The 17,788-nt window shown below is 45.8% G+C and overlaps 2 long non-coding RNA genes across 4 annotated transcripts in view; both read right to left on the reverse strand.

The window, feature by feature from the left end:
* The window catches only part of LOC126984134 (uncharacterized), a 4,853-nt gene extending 4,331 nt beyond the window's left edge, over positions 1-522 (reverse strand). For all 3 annotated transcript variants that reach the window (XR_007736431.1, XR_007736428.1, XR_007736429.1), the window contains exon 1: positions 193-522. This is a non-coding gene — a long non-coding RNA (uncharacterized LOC126984134). The remainder of the gene's footprint in view (positions 1-192) is intronic.
* An 8,684-nt stretch (positions 523-9,206) lies between these two features.
* Positions 9,207-14,164, reverse strand: LOC126984136 (uncharacterized). Its single transcript, XR_007736432.1, has 3 exons — positions 13,709-14,164; positions 12,501-12,608; positions 9,207-11,602 (listed from the first exon to the last, which is right to left on the reverse strand). It is a non-coding gene; the product is annotated as an uncharacterized LOC126984136 (long non-coding RNA).
* Between the last annotated feature and the right edge of the window lie 3,624 nt (positions 14,165-17,788).

The following is a 17,788-nucleotide window of genomic DNA, read 5'->3' on the forward strand; positions in this document are numbered from 1 at the left end:
CACACACACACACACACACACACAGGCTTAAAATACTTACACAATATCCTCAAAACACACACACACACACACACACTATGGCCATCCTCTGGTCCATGGGCCTTGTTTACTATGGCCCAGGCTGTACGTGGCATCGCTCGACCATGGCACCTTTATATAGGCCTACCCAGGCACCATGGCACTGATACTAACCTTGAAAATCACAAAATATGGCACTATGGACCATTATTTCTCCCCTCCAATGGCCCTCCGGTGGTCCATGGCCCTAGTTGAGTAAGGCCATGGCAGGGGCGTCTACCTAACTCTCTGTGGCACCCTCGTAGACACTTGGCACCATGGCACACAGTATCTTCCCTCTAATGGCCCTTCGGTGGTCCATGGCCCTTGAATACTACGGCCATACCCTTTGTGGCACTCTCGTAGACACTTGGCGCTTAAACCACCCTTGAAAATCACAACTTGGCACCATGGCCCACAATATCTTCCGTCTAATGGCTTAATATTAACGCGTGTTGGGCAACGACGAGCTGGTACCTTCGTTTAGTAGGCCGTGCAGGTCAAGGGGAAGGCTGTGGAGAATGTTGAGGTGGAGCAGGAGGTGGAGAAGGCAGTGGAGAAGGTGTTATAAGGTGGACTGGACTGCCGCCATTTTAGATCACCAAGTCGAAATGAAAAACTTAAAAGAGTATATCATTCCGTAAGGGTTTGATCAAAACAAACCTCTATCGACAATATTAAAGCTTATTCACCAATTTTAGGAACGTCAGACAACATGCTATTTATTTTTAGGCTCAGTAACGTAAGAAAAGTCTACAGCGCCCCTTCAAAAATGGTAAAACACGCCACCAATATAAAAAAGAAAATACACGATACATTATAAAAACTAAACACAACATATGAATTCACAGCACGAAACATTTTTAAACTAAACGAAAAATAAAAAACATCGTTCACCCTCCCCCTCCGCCCCCTACACCCCCTCCCCCGGGCCACCCTATAGATAACCCCCCCCTGCCCAAGACCCCTATCACCACCCCGGTGATACCACCCGACCACTCCCCCCCCCCTAAACACAAAATCGTTGATTACTCCGTTAATACTCAACCGATCGGATTCTAGTAAAGACCAAAATGTTCAGCGTCGAATACTACACCCGGGGAGCTCCACAAACACGAGGAAAACATGGACACAGCAAGAGGCGCAGGCGAAAACCGTTAAGACCAAACTTTGGACCAGTATAGCTCAATAACGAAAAAAGCTATCTTGATTCTGACAGCGCCATCGTGTTCTCCGGCAAACTCTACACCTTGTATCAGTTGCTCATCAAGAAATGTCAAGAAATAAAAAAAAAGAACCAAACACGTTCAAAGTTAAATTTGAAGACGTCAAATTATAGCTCATGTCGGTTCAACTCGTGATACTTATTTCCATAAACGTATCTTCACTAGTAAAGGCGTGACAGGTGGTTAAAGAAATGACGTGTTGTCTCCAAAACTAAAGGTCGTAGCGCAGATTCGAGACCAGCGTTGTATTCATCGTTAAATTCTAAAACCTTCATTATCTATTGATGAATGAGAAAAAATAGATATTAAACGAAGGACGTTGGATCAAAGTTAAAAAAAAACGCGAAAAACAGATCATAATAACTCCATAACTATTGGTTGTAGCGTCATTCTGAAGGTACCAGCGTGTTCCCCGTAACTGGTTCTCCCAGGCGACAATTGGGCATACAAAACTTTACAGTATTAAATGAGTTATAGGCCTTCAAAGTTTCAGCACGTTTTTTTAAATCATAGATATCTCCGTCAGTTTTAGGCCTAGCGCAATTCTGATAGCACCAGAAATTCTAATATTGTTTTCTTCACGTCTATGAACCTCTCTGATCAAGCTGGAGACAAGAATAACGAAACTTGCATTTTTGAAAAAAGATGGTTTTAGAGGAGGTGAAATTCTGGCCGTAAACACCGGAGAGTTTCATAACGGTGGAAACACAAAATCGTTCATAGCTCCGTTAATACTCTACCGATCCGATTCTAATAAGCATCAAAATGTTCAGCGTCAAATTCTACACTAGATGAGTGCAACGAACACGAGAAAAAACGAGAGGATAAAATTGAGGGTTACGACCATTTCTCAGAATATAGCTAATAGCTTCTATAATAATTAAGCTAGCGCAAAACCAAGACCAGAAATGGATTCCTCGTTATTTTCCCTCTCCAAATCATGCCCGACATTAAGACATTACTTAGACATGGATGCAGGAATCTATGCAGAATCAAAACATTCTGATAAACGCTTTAGCTAGGATATCTTGATACCTAATAAAGTTATCTCTATTCTGACGACGCCACGTTATTCTCCGTCAAATTTTACATCAGATATCAGTTGTTCAATAATACACAAGCAAAATAAGCAAAAAAAGCTATCTTTGGAAATACGCGTTAAATCTTAAATCTGATAACGCCACAATATAGGCCGTGTCGAGTCACCTCAAGATATTCAATTTCATAAACATATCTGCAGTAGTTAAAGCGTGACAGGCGGTTAAAAAATGACATGCTATCTCCAAAACTAAAGGTCGTAGCGCAAATCCGAGACCAGCGTTGCATTCCTTGTCAAAATATAAGACTTTTATTATATTTCGACGAAGAAGAAAGGATTGATAATAAATTAGTGACGTTGCCACAAATGTCGAAAAAGTGCGAAATTTCAAATCGATATATCTCTATACCCATTAGTGGTAGCGTAATTCTGAAAGCACCAGCGTGTTCCTCGGAATTTTTTCTACCAGTTGCTAATCGGGCATATTGCAACACGCATTGATTCAAGAGTTAGAGGCTTAGAAAGTTTTCGAAGGCTCTCACAAAACCGTTCATAACTCCGTCAGTTTTAGGCCTATCGCAATTCTGATAGCACCAGAAATTTTAGTATTTTTTTCTTCACGTACATCAACCTCTCTCATCAAACTGGAAGAAGGAATAACGATTTTTCAATTTTTTAACTTTTTCGTGTTAAGGCCTCGCGGGGGAAATGTGGTAGTTTAGCCCCGTAGAGTTGCCGAGGAGGGGGGTGAAATCTTTACCTGCTTATATCTCCGTCTGTGCTGCACGTAGAGCATCTTTAAGGATACCAAAAGATTGCTCGTAAAATTACCTTTCTTTCCAGTGCCAAGAGGGTAAGAATTGTTTAGGAAACACTGAATGGCAGCGTCTTAGAGTTAGCGACAGAAAATAAATCGTATCACCATTAATACTCCCCGTAGAGGATTTCTGAGGATACGAGTGCCTTCTCAAGAAATTGGGTGGATGAGGATATTTCTAAACATCTAGAAGGCGAGCAGAAAACCAACCTGCAAGACTTGCTGAGAACAATAAGGAAAGAAAAGGAAAGGAAAAGAGTCGAAATAGCGCAGAAGCATCGACCTGGCCAACAGCACCTGTACCTACCAGGGCAAAAGGGTTCAGTTTATATAAGAAAATATCGCTTATGTCATTGCCCTGCGATGGAAGTGGTCACGTGTAATGGTATCAACCCAGAGGCTCGGTTAGCTTTAAGTTCTATAACGCTATTTGCAAAATTAACTAAATAAAGTTGGTTGTCGGCCACAATTAATGGAGGGGCCGTGGCCAATGGATTGCTTTGTAAGAGAATACGAGAAAACATACCTCTCACAACGCAACTAACGGATAGATTATTATTATTAGTAGTAGTAGTAGTGTTCCGACCTCACACGGGAAGGACATGATCTTACTACTCTTCTCGTTATCGGTGCTAAGTGCAATGTGCCCTCCAGCACTACGATACAGTGCAACGGACTTATACCGCCTGCGACGTGCCTCTGCCTACCCGCCAGTGAAAATGATCAAGAAACTAAACTCTTCCGAAACCGCAGTGCGAGAAAAGACAAACGTGTGCCTCACAACATACCCAGCAGACCAAGGAATACAAACACTTCGAGGTGCCGCGCCAGTGGTATGACCTACCCACCGTGCTCCTCTCAACGTGACCTCACTCACAAACAAGCTTGACGAGGTTATCACTACCATCAAGTCCACCAGTGCCGACGTTGTGGCGATAACAGAAGCATGGCAGACAATTCCAGAAGTTTGCAGCATCACCGACTACCAACTATTTCATCGCCTCAGGACAGGCAAGCGAGGTACGGGGGGTTAGTGCTTTACTGCCGCTCCCATCTGCACACCACCCTCCTTCCGGTGGAGCCCCCTGAGGGTGTCGAAACCCTCTGGGTGAGGCTGTCCCCCCCCTCCCACCCCCGCAACGTTGCCTCGATGCTCATCAGCCTTGTGTATCATCATTGTGCTGCCTCCGCCTCCACGCTAATCGACCACATCATAGAAAACACGGACCAACAGCGCACATTTTTTCCGTCAGCAAATGTAATGGTTTGTGGTGACTTCAATCAGCTTAAAACTAGTGACATAAAAGAACAACTAAACCTCACACAGGTGGTTAATTTCCCCACACACGGCCCAAACACCTTAGATCTAATCCTCACTGACCTGACGCACCTCTACCTCCCCCCTAGGCCCCTCCCCCCCATGGGACGGAGCACACACCTCTCAGTCCTGTGGACACCTGCACCCACCATTTCCAGCAAGGCTCCACCCATCACCAAGACCTACAGGCCGGCAACGGATTCAGCCACCCGTTCTTTCGGACAGTGGATCACGCACCACCGCTGGACTGAGGTTCTCACCGTGGAAGATGTCCATGACAAGTGGAAACGCTACACCGCCACCATCACCACAGCCTACCAACACTTCTTCCCATTGAAAGCACGAAGAGTCCATCCCTCAGACACCCCGTGGATCACACCCAGGATGAAACATATAGTCCTCTTTTCCTTCCTATTTCAGTTTTTAGCCTGTCTGTCATCCATCGCGGGTAATTACCTGTTGACCTGACTTCCCTGTGAGGTATAAACTGTTTCTGTCCTAATTTAATCTCCTGACCAGACTATTGTACTCACCCTTCAAGCTACTGACCTGACTAGTGACCTCACCAGAGATTACCGCCCCTCCCTGCTCTGGGTCCTGACCTACTTCTGATCTCACTCCCTGTATGTGTGTGGAAGTGAGAATGGTTTGTTGGGTGATTAAAACGAGAGTGAGAGAGAGAGAGAGAGAGAGAGAGAGAGAGAGAGAGAGAGAGAGAGAGAGAGAATTGCTCGTTTGTGTAATTAATAGTCTCTTCTCATTTAAGTGATGTGAGTCATGCGCGCTGTGTTAGCAGCGGAAAGGCCTGAGGAATGAAGCGAGGTGAAGAAGCTGTTCCCGATTATGAGAGGGCAGTTGGCCAGCAAGCACACCAGAAGGAGGCCCCGCAAAGAAGGCCTTCATACCGCCCGGGGCGAGGTTCTGTGCGAGGCACCGTCGGCTGTGTGCCGGAGTCCGAGTGCCCGCTGTTGGGAAGGCCTACGACGGCGGCGGCGAATCAGGGGAAGCGGACCACTGGCTACTGACGACTGGCGCAGCCCTTGTTACTTATTGCTGTTACTCAATTTAATTGCACTGCAAATAAACTGCACTGCAGAGAAAAGTGTTTGTTGTGCTCCTACTGGCCTCTACACTCCCCTAAGCTTCTGCAGCTGATTTCTTAACCCCTCATAGTCTGCCTTCCTGAAGTCAGGTATTAATGTGTTGTTACTGCTTACTCTATCCTCCCATTTAATATTAAATCTAATTTCCTTATGATCACTGTTACCTAATGAATCCCCAACCTCAATGTTGCTTATTATGTCCTCTCTATTAGTTAACGACAAATCCAAAATATTTTCTTCCCTCGTTGGTGTTCTAATTAACTGCTTAAGGAAACTATCCTGTATCACATCTAACAAATCCTGTGCCTCTTGGTCTCCGGATAAAGTATCCCACTCTGTTCCTATCATTGAAATCCCCAATTACACACACATTCCTATATCTTGACGCCTATCTTCCTTGATTAAGTTGTTAATGACACACTTAGATTGTCCCTGCCGAAGAGTGCGACCCCACCCCCCTCCCTGCCTATTCGATCTGGCTGTATAAATGTTTATTTATCACTTTATAAGCTGTCTACGGCCATGGGAAGACCTCCACCTACTGTCCTATGCCTGTACCTTCCTTACGACTGCTGGAGAACAAATGTATCACGCCTATAACGTAAGAAATGAAGGAAAAGAGAGGCGGCCTTAGTTGATGATGAAGGAATTACCCCCTAAAAAGGGAGAACGGGCCTTAGTTGAATCTAGCGGGCCAGGGAGGGCGATGCCAGCTCTACGACAACTCCTTCAGACACAACAATAAAATGACGTTTAGGAGCTCAGATCAATCCTTTCCGCTCGTATAACCTACACCAACAGTTAGGCTTCATGCACAGTGTTTGCTTGGGTACGGTAACTGACGTGAGTGGGATTGTGTTCAGCCAGAAGCCGGGTGATACAATGTACTGGGAAGGCCTGACTGGAAGTGTATTGGACTGGCTGCGGGGAGACGGTGGGCGGGGCATGCGGCGGGGAGGGAGGCTATTTACGCTGATTTATCCTTTTATGAGCTGTCTATGGCGATGGGAAGACCTCCACGTACAATATTATACCTGCAGCTTCCTTAACTGTGATGGAAAACTAATGTATCACGCCCAAACGCCCACACACACGGGAGTTCACGGGTGCGCTGGGCGGGGAGGCTGTATATACGCTGATTTACCCTTTATGAGCTGTTTATGGCGATGGGAAGACCTCCACGTACAATATTATACCTGCAGCTTCCTTAACAGTGATGGAAAACTAATGTATCACGCCCAAACGCCCACACACACGGGAGTTCACGGGTGCGCTGGGCGGGGAGGGGAGGCTGTATATACGCTGATTTACCCTTTATGAGCTGTTTATGGCGATGGGAAGACCTCCACGTACAATATTATACCTGCAGCTTCCTTAACAGTGATGGAAAACTAATGTATCACGCCCAAACGCCCACACACACGGGAGTTCACGGGTGCGCTGGGCGGGGAGGGGAGGCTGTATATACGCTGATTTACCCTTTATGAGCTGTTTATGGCGATGGGAAGACCTCCACGTACAATATTATACCTGCAGCTTCCTTAACAGTGATGGAAAACTAATGTATCACGCCCAAAGGCCCACACACACGGGAGTTCACGGGTGCGCTGGGCGGGGAGGGGAGGCTGTATATACGCTGATTTACCCTTTATGAGCTGTTTATGGCCATGAGAAGACCTCCACGTACAATATTATGCCTACAGCTTCCTCATTAGTGCTAGAAATCTAATGTATCACACCCAAAACGCCCACACACAGCCCAAGCACGCGTACGGGAGTTCACGGAGTACGTTGGGAGGGACTTCTTGGCGGCTGAGAGTAGGCAATATCGACGTTGAATTATCGCTTTATGTACTGTCTGTGGCTATGGAAACACCTCCACGTACCGTCCTATACCTGTACGTTCCTTGTGGCTACAGGAAAAGCAATGTACCACGCCCCGAACGCCCAAAAATAGCCCGAAATTAGCCTGAATGCACGGCGAAAAAACACGACTTGGGCTTTGAATTCTCACCTCGTCCCCTGCTGAATGAATGGCATACCAGGCGTGTTTGCTCACAGGGGGCAGCACTTACCGGGGCTCCTTTTTTTTGTTTCTTTTTTTTTTATTTTCGAAGCATAGGACTTTTTCCAGGAAGTTGCCGTCGATCGCTGGTGAACTTATCCCTTAAACGCCTCATATCTAACCCCTGAACCCACGTGACAAGCCCCAACCCCAACATAACCCCGTAAAACACATACCCACATATGTTTATCATTGTATCTAGTGAACACGATGCGCGAGAATCATGATTGTTGGCACATATCGCCCGCTAAAGCCCTTCCACAGATTCACATATTCTTCCCCAGAACGCCATGTAGTACCCTCACAATGCCACATAGCCTTCCCAACACCACATAACCATTCCCCAACACCACATAACCCTCCTACAACCCCATTCAACACCCCGAACGTCACATATCCACCCAAAGTCACGTAAAACCCTTCATTGACACAACATAGACCTTCTTAAATCCACATAACCCCTTACTAACCCCACATAGTTTTCCCCAACACCACATAACCCTCCTACAACCCCATACAACACCCCGAACGTCACATATCCACCCAAAGTCACGTAAAACCCTTCATTGACACATAGACCTTCCTTAAATCCACATAACCCCTTACTAACCCCACATAGCTTTCCCCAACACCACATAACCATTCCCCAACACCATATAACCCTCCTACAACCCCATTCAACACTCCCAACGTCACATATCCGCCCCAAAGTCACGTAAAACCCTTCATTGACACAACATAGACCTTCCTTAAATCCACATATCCCCTCACTAGCCCCACATAACAGCCTCCCAACACCACATAACCCCTCATCACCCCCACAGAAGACTTCCAACACTACATAACCCTTCCCAGTTATTGATCGAGCTGTGCCTAGTCATATCAGTCATTTGTCTCGAACTAGTTGGAATAGAATGGCTTATATATTTTTTTTCTGCCCCCTCACCCTTTTCTACCCGCTTGTCAGTTGTCAGTAGCGCATCGAAGAGTTATATCTATCAATCTTACGTGTCCTGTGCGTGTGTGTGTGTGTGTATAGGGGGAAGTGAGGGGCTGTGAACGGTTCGTGTGAGAAGGGGAAGGAAAGTGAAGGGGAGAGGTGAAGGAGGGGAGGAAAGGGGGGAAGGGAGAGGAGGTGATTACCCAATGCCATAATCATTCGTTGGTCATATATTGCTTACTCAGAGGAGGAGGGGGTTAGGGAGAAAGGGGGGAAGGAGAGGAGGAAAGGGAGGAAGAGGGGGAGGGAGAGGGAAGGAAGGAGAGAGGGGTAGGTAACGGGAAGGTGTGTGTGTGTGTGTGTGTGTGTGTGTGTGTGTGTGTGGTAGTGTGTGTGTGTGTGTGTGGTAGTGTGTGTGTGTGTGTGTGTTTTCCTAGGCTGTCAATCTCTCTCTCTCTCTCTCTCTCGTGGCCAGGTGTGTCCGATCAAATCCTTTTTAATTCCGTATGAACGATCGAGTAATTGAGGTGACCAAAGCCTTGACCCCGACAGGGAGGGACCCCGAGAGGGAATTACTCTCTCTCTCTCTATATATATATTTTTTTCTACAGATTGTCTTGTGTTTTCCTTTCCAACACTGCTCCGGGAAATCAGTTAAACAATCCATCATCTTCTTTTCTCTATCTTTCACAAACTTCCACGAGAGAGGATAAAAGGGCCAAGAAGAGGGAAAGGGAATAAAAGAAGGATAAAAGAAGTTTGGGAAAGTTAATACACTAAAAAACGACAAAAATCATATAGTTTCAGGCGATCCATCATGACCAACGACCCTTTATCCACTATCCACCACAGAGACAAAGAATGATTTGGGAGTACATGTTACCAGGTTACCAGTGAAGGGATATCCAGCACACCAATACCACATGGGAAACACTCCACTATCCACCACAGAGACAAAGAATGATTTGGGAGTACATGTTACCAGGTTACCAGTGAAGGCGAAATCCGTGCCAATCACAGCGGACAGGTAAAAACATTTGCTAATAATCTGAGCTGTCCGAGAAAACACATGAAAACCAGTGGAGTAGATACCAACCTTCAGCTTTGGGATGACCACAGACACATACATTTATTTTAAGGTGGATGTCATTATTTAGATCCATAAAGGGGCATCCAAAACAAAAAAATGATAGACCCAAACACTCCCTCAATGACACAACATATGAGGGACACTAACATCCGTATAAAAAATAAGTGCAAATTCAATACCTTATATATATAGAACAAATAATAGACCCAAACACTCCCTCAATGACACAACATATGAGGGACACTAATATCAGTGGTGCCGTCTGGTAAGGCACTGGTAGAGGTTTTATGTTTTAGGAAAGGCTTTCATATGGGTTGTGTTGGTAGTAGTATTTCCAGGTGTAGATTTGCGAGCCTAGACAAGGCTTCCCCAACAACACAAAAAACACTCATAAGCCTGACTGGTATCCTTGGAGGCTTTGGGAAACAGCTGTCACAACCCAGACTCGCCAGATTCTGTGCAGTGTAGTGCAGAGGATGCGGAGACAAACACAAAGACTCTGGGGTCAAGACGTTGGCCAGCGGCTGTATTAAATAACTCATTTTTTCAACCCATGTTACGTCTACGCTGCTGACGGAGAATGCAGGCACACATTTTATTCAACTCTCTGTTCGTTATTATGTATATTTGGTTGTTTTGTACAGAGATCAGAATTTAGTACCCTTACTGCTAACATGGGAGTGTGTGCAGTAAACAACAGAATGTCTGAGCCCTCTCAACCTTTGTGTTCTCATAAGACTGAGACACTTTCATGGAGTATAAGATACTTATTTTCGTGACTGGACTTTTTTTCCACACCACCTCTGAGGTAAAAGTCCCAGGCGCGTTTTTATTTAAGAGGTGTCCCCTGAAGGCCTAATCCTCTCTTTGATCTTTGATCAGAAAATTCATTAGTTGGGTTGTTGACAAGTTGGCAACACAGCGGGTTTATGCGTTTATACGTTTTTAAATGGAAGCAGCAGTAAGTTATTGCAGTAAGAGTTGTTACAATAGCAGAAGCAGCACAGGTCATTATGCGTTAGCAGTACGAGTCGTTGCGGCAGCAGAAAAAAACACAGGTTGCTATGCGTCATGCAGCAGTACGGGTTAATATGCAGAAGCAGAATGGGTTGCCGCGACGAGAGCACCACAGTATCACCCAGCACCTTAAATATATTCCATCAATACTCTTACACTCTAGCACGGGTGTGGAGTCGGATATAAAAAAAATTGACTCCACCCCCTCCCCCGTACCCTTGTCTGGTGCAGTGGTAGGGAAATTAAAGCCCGCAACGCCACATCGCACCAGAATAAATGAACCACACCTCACCTTAATTAACGAGCCACACCGCATCACAGTAAACGAACCATACCGTACTACAATAAACGAACCATACCTCACCTTAATTAACGAACCACACCACACCACAATAAATGGACCACACCTCACCTTAATTAACGAGCCGCACCGCACCACAGTAAACGAACCATACCGCACTACAATAAACGAACCATACCTCACCTTAATTAACGAACCACACCGCACCACAATAAATGAACAACACCTCACCTTAATTAACGAGCCACACCGCACCACAGTAAACGAACCATACCGCACTACAATAAACGAACCATACCTCACCTTAATTAACGAACCACACCGCACCACAGTAAATGACCCACATCGCACCACAGTAAACAAACCACACAGCACCACAATAAAGGAGTCGGAGAGTATTTTACCGTCTCCAACTCCAGGCAAAAGTAGGCTACACACTTGTACCATTAAATATACCTTAAAGTACGTTATATCAGGCTTAAATATACCCTTAGTAAATTCATCACACTTCAGGTATAGACAGAAAAAAAATCCCCTCCTCCTGTTTTGCCTCTCTTCTTTCTTCTTGTCTTCTTTATTCTTTATTCTTGTCTTCTTTTCCTCTTCATTGACTAGGCTCTCTTGCAGGCCTGGAAAAAATGGTACTGTCAGTCGCTTCCACATCAACTATTTCAAAATCACCAAAAAGGAGATCAACTGAGTTCTAGTGAGTGTGTTTTCTACGTTCATGGTACAAAAGAAGGGTCGTCTACCTCTACCACCAGGGTCTTAAAACTACCTGTGGAAAGACACAGAAATCCCTTGTCAAATATGTGAGCTTAAGTGCTGAAATGGTTTATTTAAGTATGCCCCAAAATTTGTTAATCAGAGAAAGGTTTACATTTTCTGCAAACTGAAAAGGGTCAAACTGCCACCAAGGTCTTAAAGCTACCCGTGGAAAGACACAGAAATCCCTTGTCAAATATGTGAGCTTAAGTGCTGAAATGGTTTATTTAAGTATGCCCCAAAATTTGTTAATCAGAGAAAGGTTTACATTTTCTGCAAACTGAAAAGGGTCAAACTGCCACCAAGGTCTTAAAGCTACCCGTGGAAAGGCACAGGAGTCCCATGAAAGCCTAGTCAAATATATGCAAGCTTGGGCGCCAAAATGTTATGTTAATGTTAACCCAGTAGCAGCGGGGATCATGTTTCTTAATGGTCCCTCTAAGCGAGAGAAATGAGAAAAAATCACCCCTCACACAAACCATTTCATAATATATATATCAAAGTATTTGTGATCAGATTATGTATCATCTATTTTGGGGGGTTTAAATCATGGCACAAATTTGGCCCGTCGCTGCTACACGGTAAAGCCACAAATTTGGCCCGTCGCTGCTACCGGGTTAAAATATGTCTGGAATTAGGAAGGTTTACACTTGCAGAAGACTTCACGCTAAATGAATTCATGTCCAACAGCACTATGAGACCTCTACCCATAATAATCCATATGAAAAAGTTTTGATTGCAACGAAAGAAATCAGTCGGTACCTTAACCAGCTGTGTGTGAGGGTGGTGCCGTCGTCTCCTTCCCCAACACACACACACCGCCTCCTGCAGTCATCTTCCTCCTCTTCACAGCATCGACCATCTGGCTGCCTGGAAGAAACTCTGTTGTTAGTCTAATGAAGGTTACATTTTCTGAGTCTACATGAGTTTGTGATTATCCAGGATGAGTGAGCAGAAGTTGGTGTTCAGAGATGCTCCCACCTCTCTCATTAACTATTTCCAAATGTTAAAAAGAGATCAGCGATGTTCTAATGAGTGTTTTATTAGGTTCATGGCACAGAAGAAGGGTCAAGCTACACTTCCACCTCTCTCATTAACTATATCCAAGTGCTAAAAAAGAGATCAGCGATGTTCTAATGAGTGTTTTATTAGGTTCATGGCACAGAAGAAGGGTCAAGCTACCACAGGATCATTAAACCAGTAGCAGCGATGGGATAAATTTGTGGCTTCACCGAGTAGCAGCGACGAGCCTGGGAGTGTATGTTACCAGGCTACCAGTGAAGGGATATCCAGCACACCAATACCACATGGGAAACACTCCACTATCCACCACAGAGCCAGAGAGAGACCTGGGAGTGTATGTTACCAGGCTACCAGTGAAGGGATATCCAGCACACCAATACCACATGGGAAACACTCCACTATCCACCACAGAGCCAGAGAGACCTGGGAGTGTATGTTACCAGGCTACCAGTGAAGGGATATCCAGCACACCAATACCACATGGGAAACACTCCACTATCCACCACAGAGCCAGAGAAAGACCTGGGAGTGTATGTTACCAGGCTACCAGTGAAGGGATATCCAGCACACCAATACCACATGGGAAACACTCCACTATCCACCACAGAGCCAGAGAAAGACCTGGGAGTGTATGTTACCAGGCTACCAGTGAAGGGATATCCAGCACACCAATACCACATGGGAAACACTCCACTATCCACCACAGAGCCAGAGAAAGACCTGGGAGTGTATGTTACCAGGCTACCAGTGAAGGGATATCCAGCACACCAATACCACATGGGAAACACTCCACTATCCGCCACAGAGCCAGAGAGAGACCTGGGAGTGCATGTTACCAGGCTATCAGTGAAGGCCAAATCCATGCCAATCGCAGTGGCCGGGTTAAAAGTGTCACAAGTAAATTAAATATGAATGGTAAAAATCCAGGATAAAGAGATAGAGCTCACCTTTCCGTTCCTGCGTCTCTGCTTCTTGTCTCTTGCCTCCTTGTGCTCGAGTCGTCTCTCCCAGCGCCTCCCTTCACCTCTTCGTCCTAGTGCTCCTCCTCCATTCCCCGGCCAGCCAGGGGAGGAGGAGGGGAAGAGAAGAGACGAAAATTAGTGCACATCCCTAAATAGAGGGTGCAAAACCTATTACAATCTCGCCACCTTCGTAAAGAAACCGCCCAAGTCGTTATTTTCTATTTTTCAAGAAGAGAACGTCATCATCTCATTTGGCTTAAGATTTAGGCAGAAATAAAAAGGCAATTCTAGAACACTCAAACCCTGAATATCTAAGACAACTTAACAAAAATGGAAATCACTGAAAAATGACTTAGGCAATTACTTTATGAGGGTGACGATATAACAGCAGGAGGTGTGTGTGGGGGAGGGGGTGGAGGAGGAGGGGGAAAAGATAGGAAAGAAGGCCATGCTGTTTGCACCTCTGTGACATGTGCACCGAGGGAGACTTGACATGAGAGCCGCCCGCCCAACGGTGTTACGACGTCAGGATGACATCAGCTTCACACACTCTTCTGCCACCACTATGACATGTGCACCTCAAGGGAGGCAGATCCTCAATCCGACTGAACGACAAACAACCCAGACAGTGGTTCAGGCCACCCTAGCCAGCCACATTCCGCCGAAACGGAGTGGAGGTGTCGCAACCTTCCCCACCTTAGGGCTGCTGCCCCCAGCTTCATGAGTCCCCCACTCCCAAACGGGTGTTACGACGTCGGGATGGTCTCGCCGGATCTCAGGACGGACAGATTCACACAAGGAGGTAAAGGAAGTTGAAGGAGGAGGAGGAGGAGGCAGGCTGAGAAAGATTAAGGTTCGTTAGAAAGTAAAAAGTTTTAATAGAAGGCAAAATGAAGCCAAACCCTCAGAATGTCATAGTGAGGTACTTAACTTAGTAATGCAGAGCTCTTCCTCCTCTTGCTGTGGTCTGGGCAGGGCAGCCCTTGCTTGCTGTGGAGGGCAGCACTCCACAGCAGCTGAGGAGAGGAAGGAAGTGGTCACACCAAGGTACATATCATTAACCCGGTAGCAGCAACAGGCCAAATTTGTGCCATGATATTTACCCCCAAAATAGATGATACATAAACTGATCACAAATGCTTTGATATATATTATGAAATGGTTTGTGTGAGGGGTGATTTTTTCTCATTTTTCTCACTTGGAGGGACCGTTAAGAAACATCAACCCCGCTGCTACCGGGTTAAACCACCCTGGGAATGCCTGAAACTCCTATAAAAGCCTTAAAAATGTGAGCTTGGGCGCCAAAATATTTAAGAAAATGACCCAGAGAAGCTGGCAATGATTCGAACACATGAAGAGAGGAGAGGGCGGAGTGCTGAGGATGGTGGAGGATACTGAGGTACCCAGAGAGAGGACAGTTAGAAGACCCAAGGATAACATGGAGAGGAACAGTGACACAAGACCTGGAAGTGTTAGAAAGAGGAAGGATTAGCATTGGACCCAGCAAAATGGAGGAGCATCAAGGCAAGTCCGCCATCAAGACTGGAAGGACTATAAACAAAGAAGAAGGAGAATATGGAGCAGCTAACAACTCTGTGTATATCTGAGGTAGTGTTAGAGGCAACCAAACCAAGGCGAAGTTCTGTTTTTGGTGGCACCTGGCGGCTGAATTCTTGCTAGAGTGGTGTTGGGTTACTTGGCCAAAGTGACATAGATGAGCGCTGAGGCCATATGCAGCTTTAGCCTATGCCCCAAAGCTTTCCATGAACACCTCCATACAAAACAGCAATAGAGAAGGAATTAACACCTTGACCGTGGATTTCCTACAAGAGGACATCACCAAGCTACAGGAATGGAACAAAAAGTGGCTTCTACAATTCAATGAGGAAAAATGTAAAGTCCTGCACCTTGGGAGGGGATATCCAGCACACCAATACCACATGGGAAACACTCCACTATCCACCACAGAGCCAGAGAGAGACCTGGGAGTGTATGTTACCAGGCTACCAGTGAAGGGATATCCAGCACACCAATACCACATGGGAAACACTCCACTATCCACCACAGAGCCAGAGAGAGACCTGGGAGTGTATGTTACCAGGCTACCAGTGAAGGGATATCCAGCACACCAATACCACATGGGAAACACTCCACTATCCACCACAGAGCCAGAGAGAGACCTGGGAGTGTATGTTACCAGGCTACCAGTGAAGGCCAAATCTATGCCAATCGCAGTGGCCGGGTTAAAAGTGTCACAAGTAAATTAAATATGAATGGTAAAAATCCAGGATAAAGAGATAGAGCTCACCTTTCTGTTCCTGCGTCTCTGCTTCTTGTCTCTTGCCTCCCTGTGCTCGAGTCGTCTCTCCCTGCGCCTCCCTTCACCTCCTCGTCCTAGTGCTCCTCCTCCGTTCCCCGGCCAGCCAGGGGAGGAGGAGGGGAAGAGAAGAGACAAAAATTAGTGCACATCCCTAAATAGAGGGTGCAAAACCTATTACAATCTCGCCACCTTCGTAAAGAAACCGCCCAAGTCGTTATTTTCTATTTTTCAAGAAGAGAACGTCATCATCTCATTTGGCTTAAGATTTAGGCAGAAATAAAAAGGGCAATTGTAGAACACTCAAACCCTGAATATCTAAGACAACTTAACAAAAATGGAAATCACTGAAAAATGACTTAGGCAATTACTTTATGAGGGTGACGATATAACAGCAGGAGGTGTGTGTGGGGGAGGGGGTGGAGGAGGAGGAGGGGGAAAAGATAGGAAAGAAGGCCATGCTGTTTGCACCTCTGTGACATGTGCACCGCGGGGAGACTTGACATGAGAGCCCCGCCCCGCCCAACGGTGTTACGACGTCGGGATGACATCAGCTTCACTCACTCTCGCTTCTGCCATCACTATGACATGTGCACCTCAAGGGAGGCAGATCCTCAATCCGACTGAACGACAAACAACCCAGACAGTGGTTCAGGCCACCCTAGCCAGCCACATTCCGCCGAAACGGAGTGGAGGTGTCGGCGCAACCCTCCCCACCTTAGGGCTGCCGCCCCCAGCTTCATGAGTCCCCCCACTCCCAAACGGGTGTTACGACGTCGGGATGGTCTCGCCGGATCTCGGGACGGACAGATTCACACAAGGAGGTAAAGGAAGTTGAAGGAGGAGGAGGAGGAGGAGGCAGGCTGAGAAAAGATTAAGGTTCGTTAGAAAGTAAAAAGTTTTAAATAGAAGGCAAAAATGAGGCCAAACCCTCAGAATGTCATAGTGAGGTACTTAACTTAGTAATGCAGAGCTCTTCCTCCTCTTGCTGTGGTCTGGGCAGGGCAGCCCCTTGCTTGCTGTGGAGGGCAGCACTCCCACAGCAGCTGAGGAGAGGGAAGGAAGTGGTCACACCAAGGTACATATCATTAACCTGGTACCAGCGAACGGTGAAATTTTTGCCATGATATAAACGCCAAAATAGATGATGCATAAACTGATCACAAATAAGTTGATGTATATTGTGAAATGGTTTGCATGAGTGATGATATTTTCTCATTTTCTTGCTTAGAGGGAGTGGCCTTTAAGAAACATGTTCCCCGCAGCTACCACCAGCGGGTTAAACAAAGCAGGTTTCCATTACAATTAAATATTTCCCAAAAAACAAAGAGAAGATTGCAGGTTTTCATGAGTCTCCGTTCCAGATGCAGAGGTCTTGAAAAACTATCACCGGCATCACAAACCAGTACACAAAAATCCCAGTACACTCAATCAACCAATCAATAATGGCATACGCAGGGGGGCACGTCGCTTCACCCACCCTACGACACTTGACCCAGGAGTGTAAGCTGAGGTAAGGGAAACTAATCCCATCACTTATACCTCCTTACTGGGATATAATAATAATAATAATCTTTTGTATATAGACATAGAAATAACTCCATTGGACTTGATATTCTGCTGAGGCAATACTACAGCATGTTTAAGCCAGCAGCAGCATACCTAGTTGATATATTAATGAAAACCTTGTAATTTATAAGTAAATCTTGGTGATAAATTTGCAAAGAACAAAATACCTGGCTGATATA

Source organism: Eriocheir sinensis, chromosome 56 (assembly GCF_024679095.1).
Source record: "Eriocheir sinensis breed Jianghai 21 chromosome 56, ASM2467909v1, whole genome shotgun sequence".
Classification (NCBI taxonomy): Eukaryota; Metazoa; Arthropoda; class Malacostraca; order Decapoda; family Varunidae; genus Eriocheir; species Eriocheir sinensis.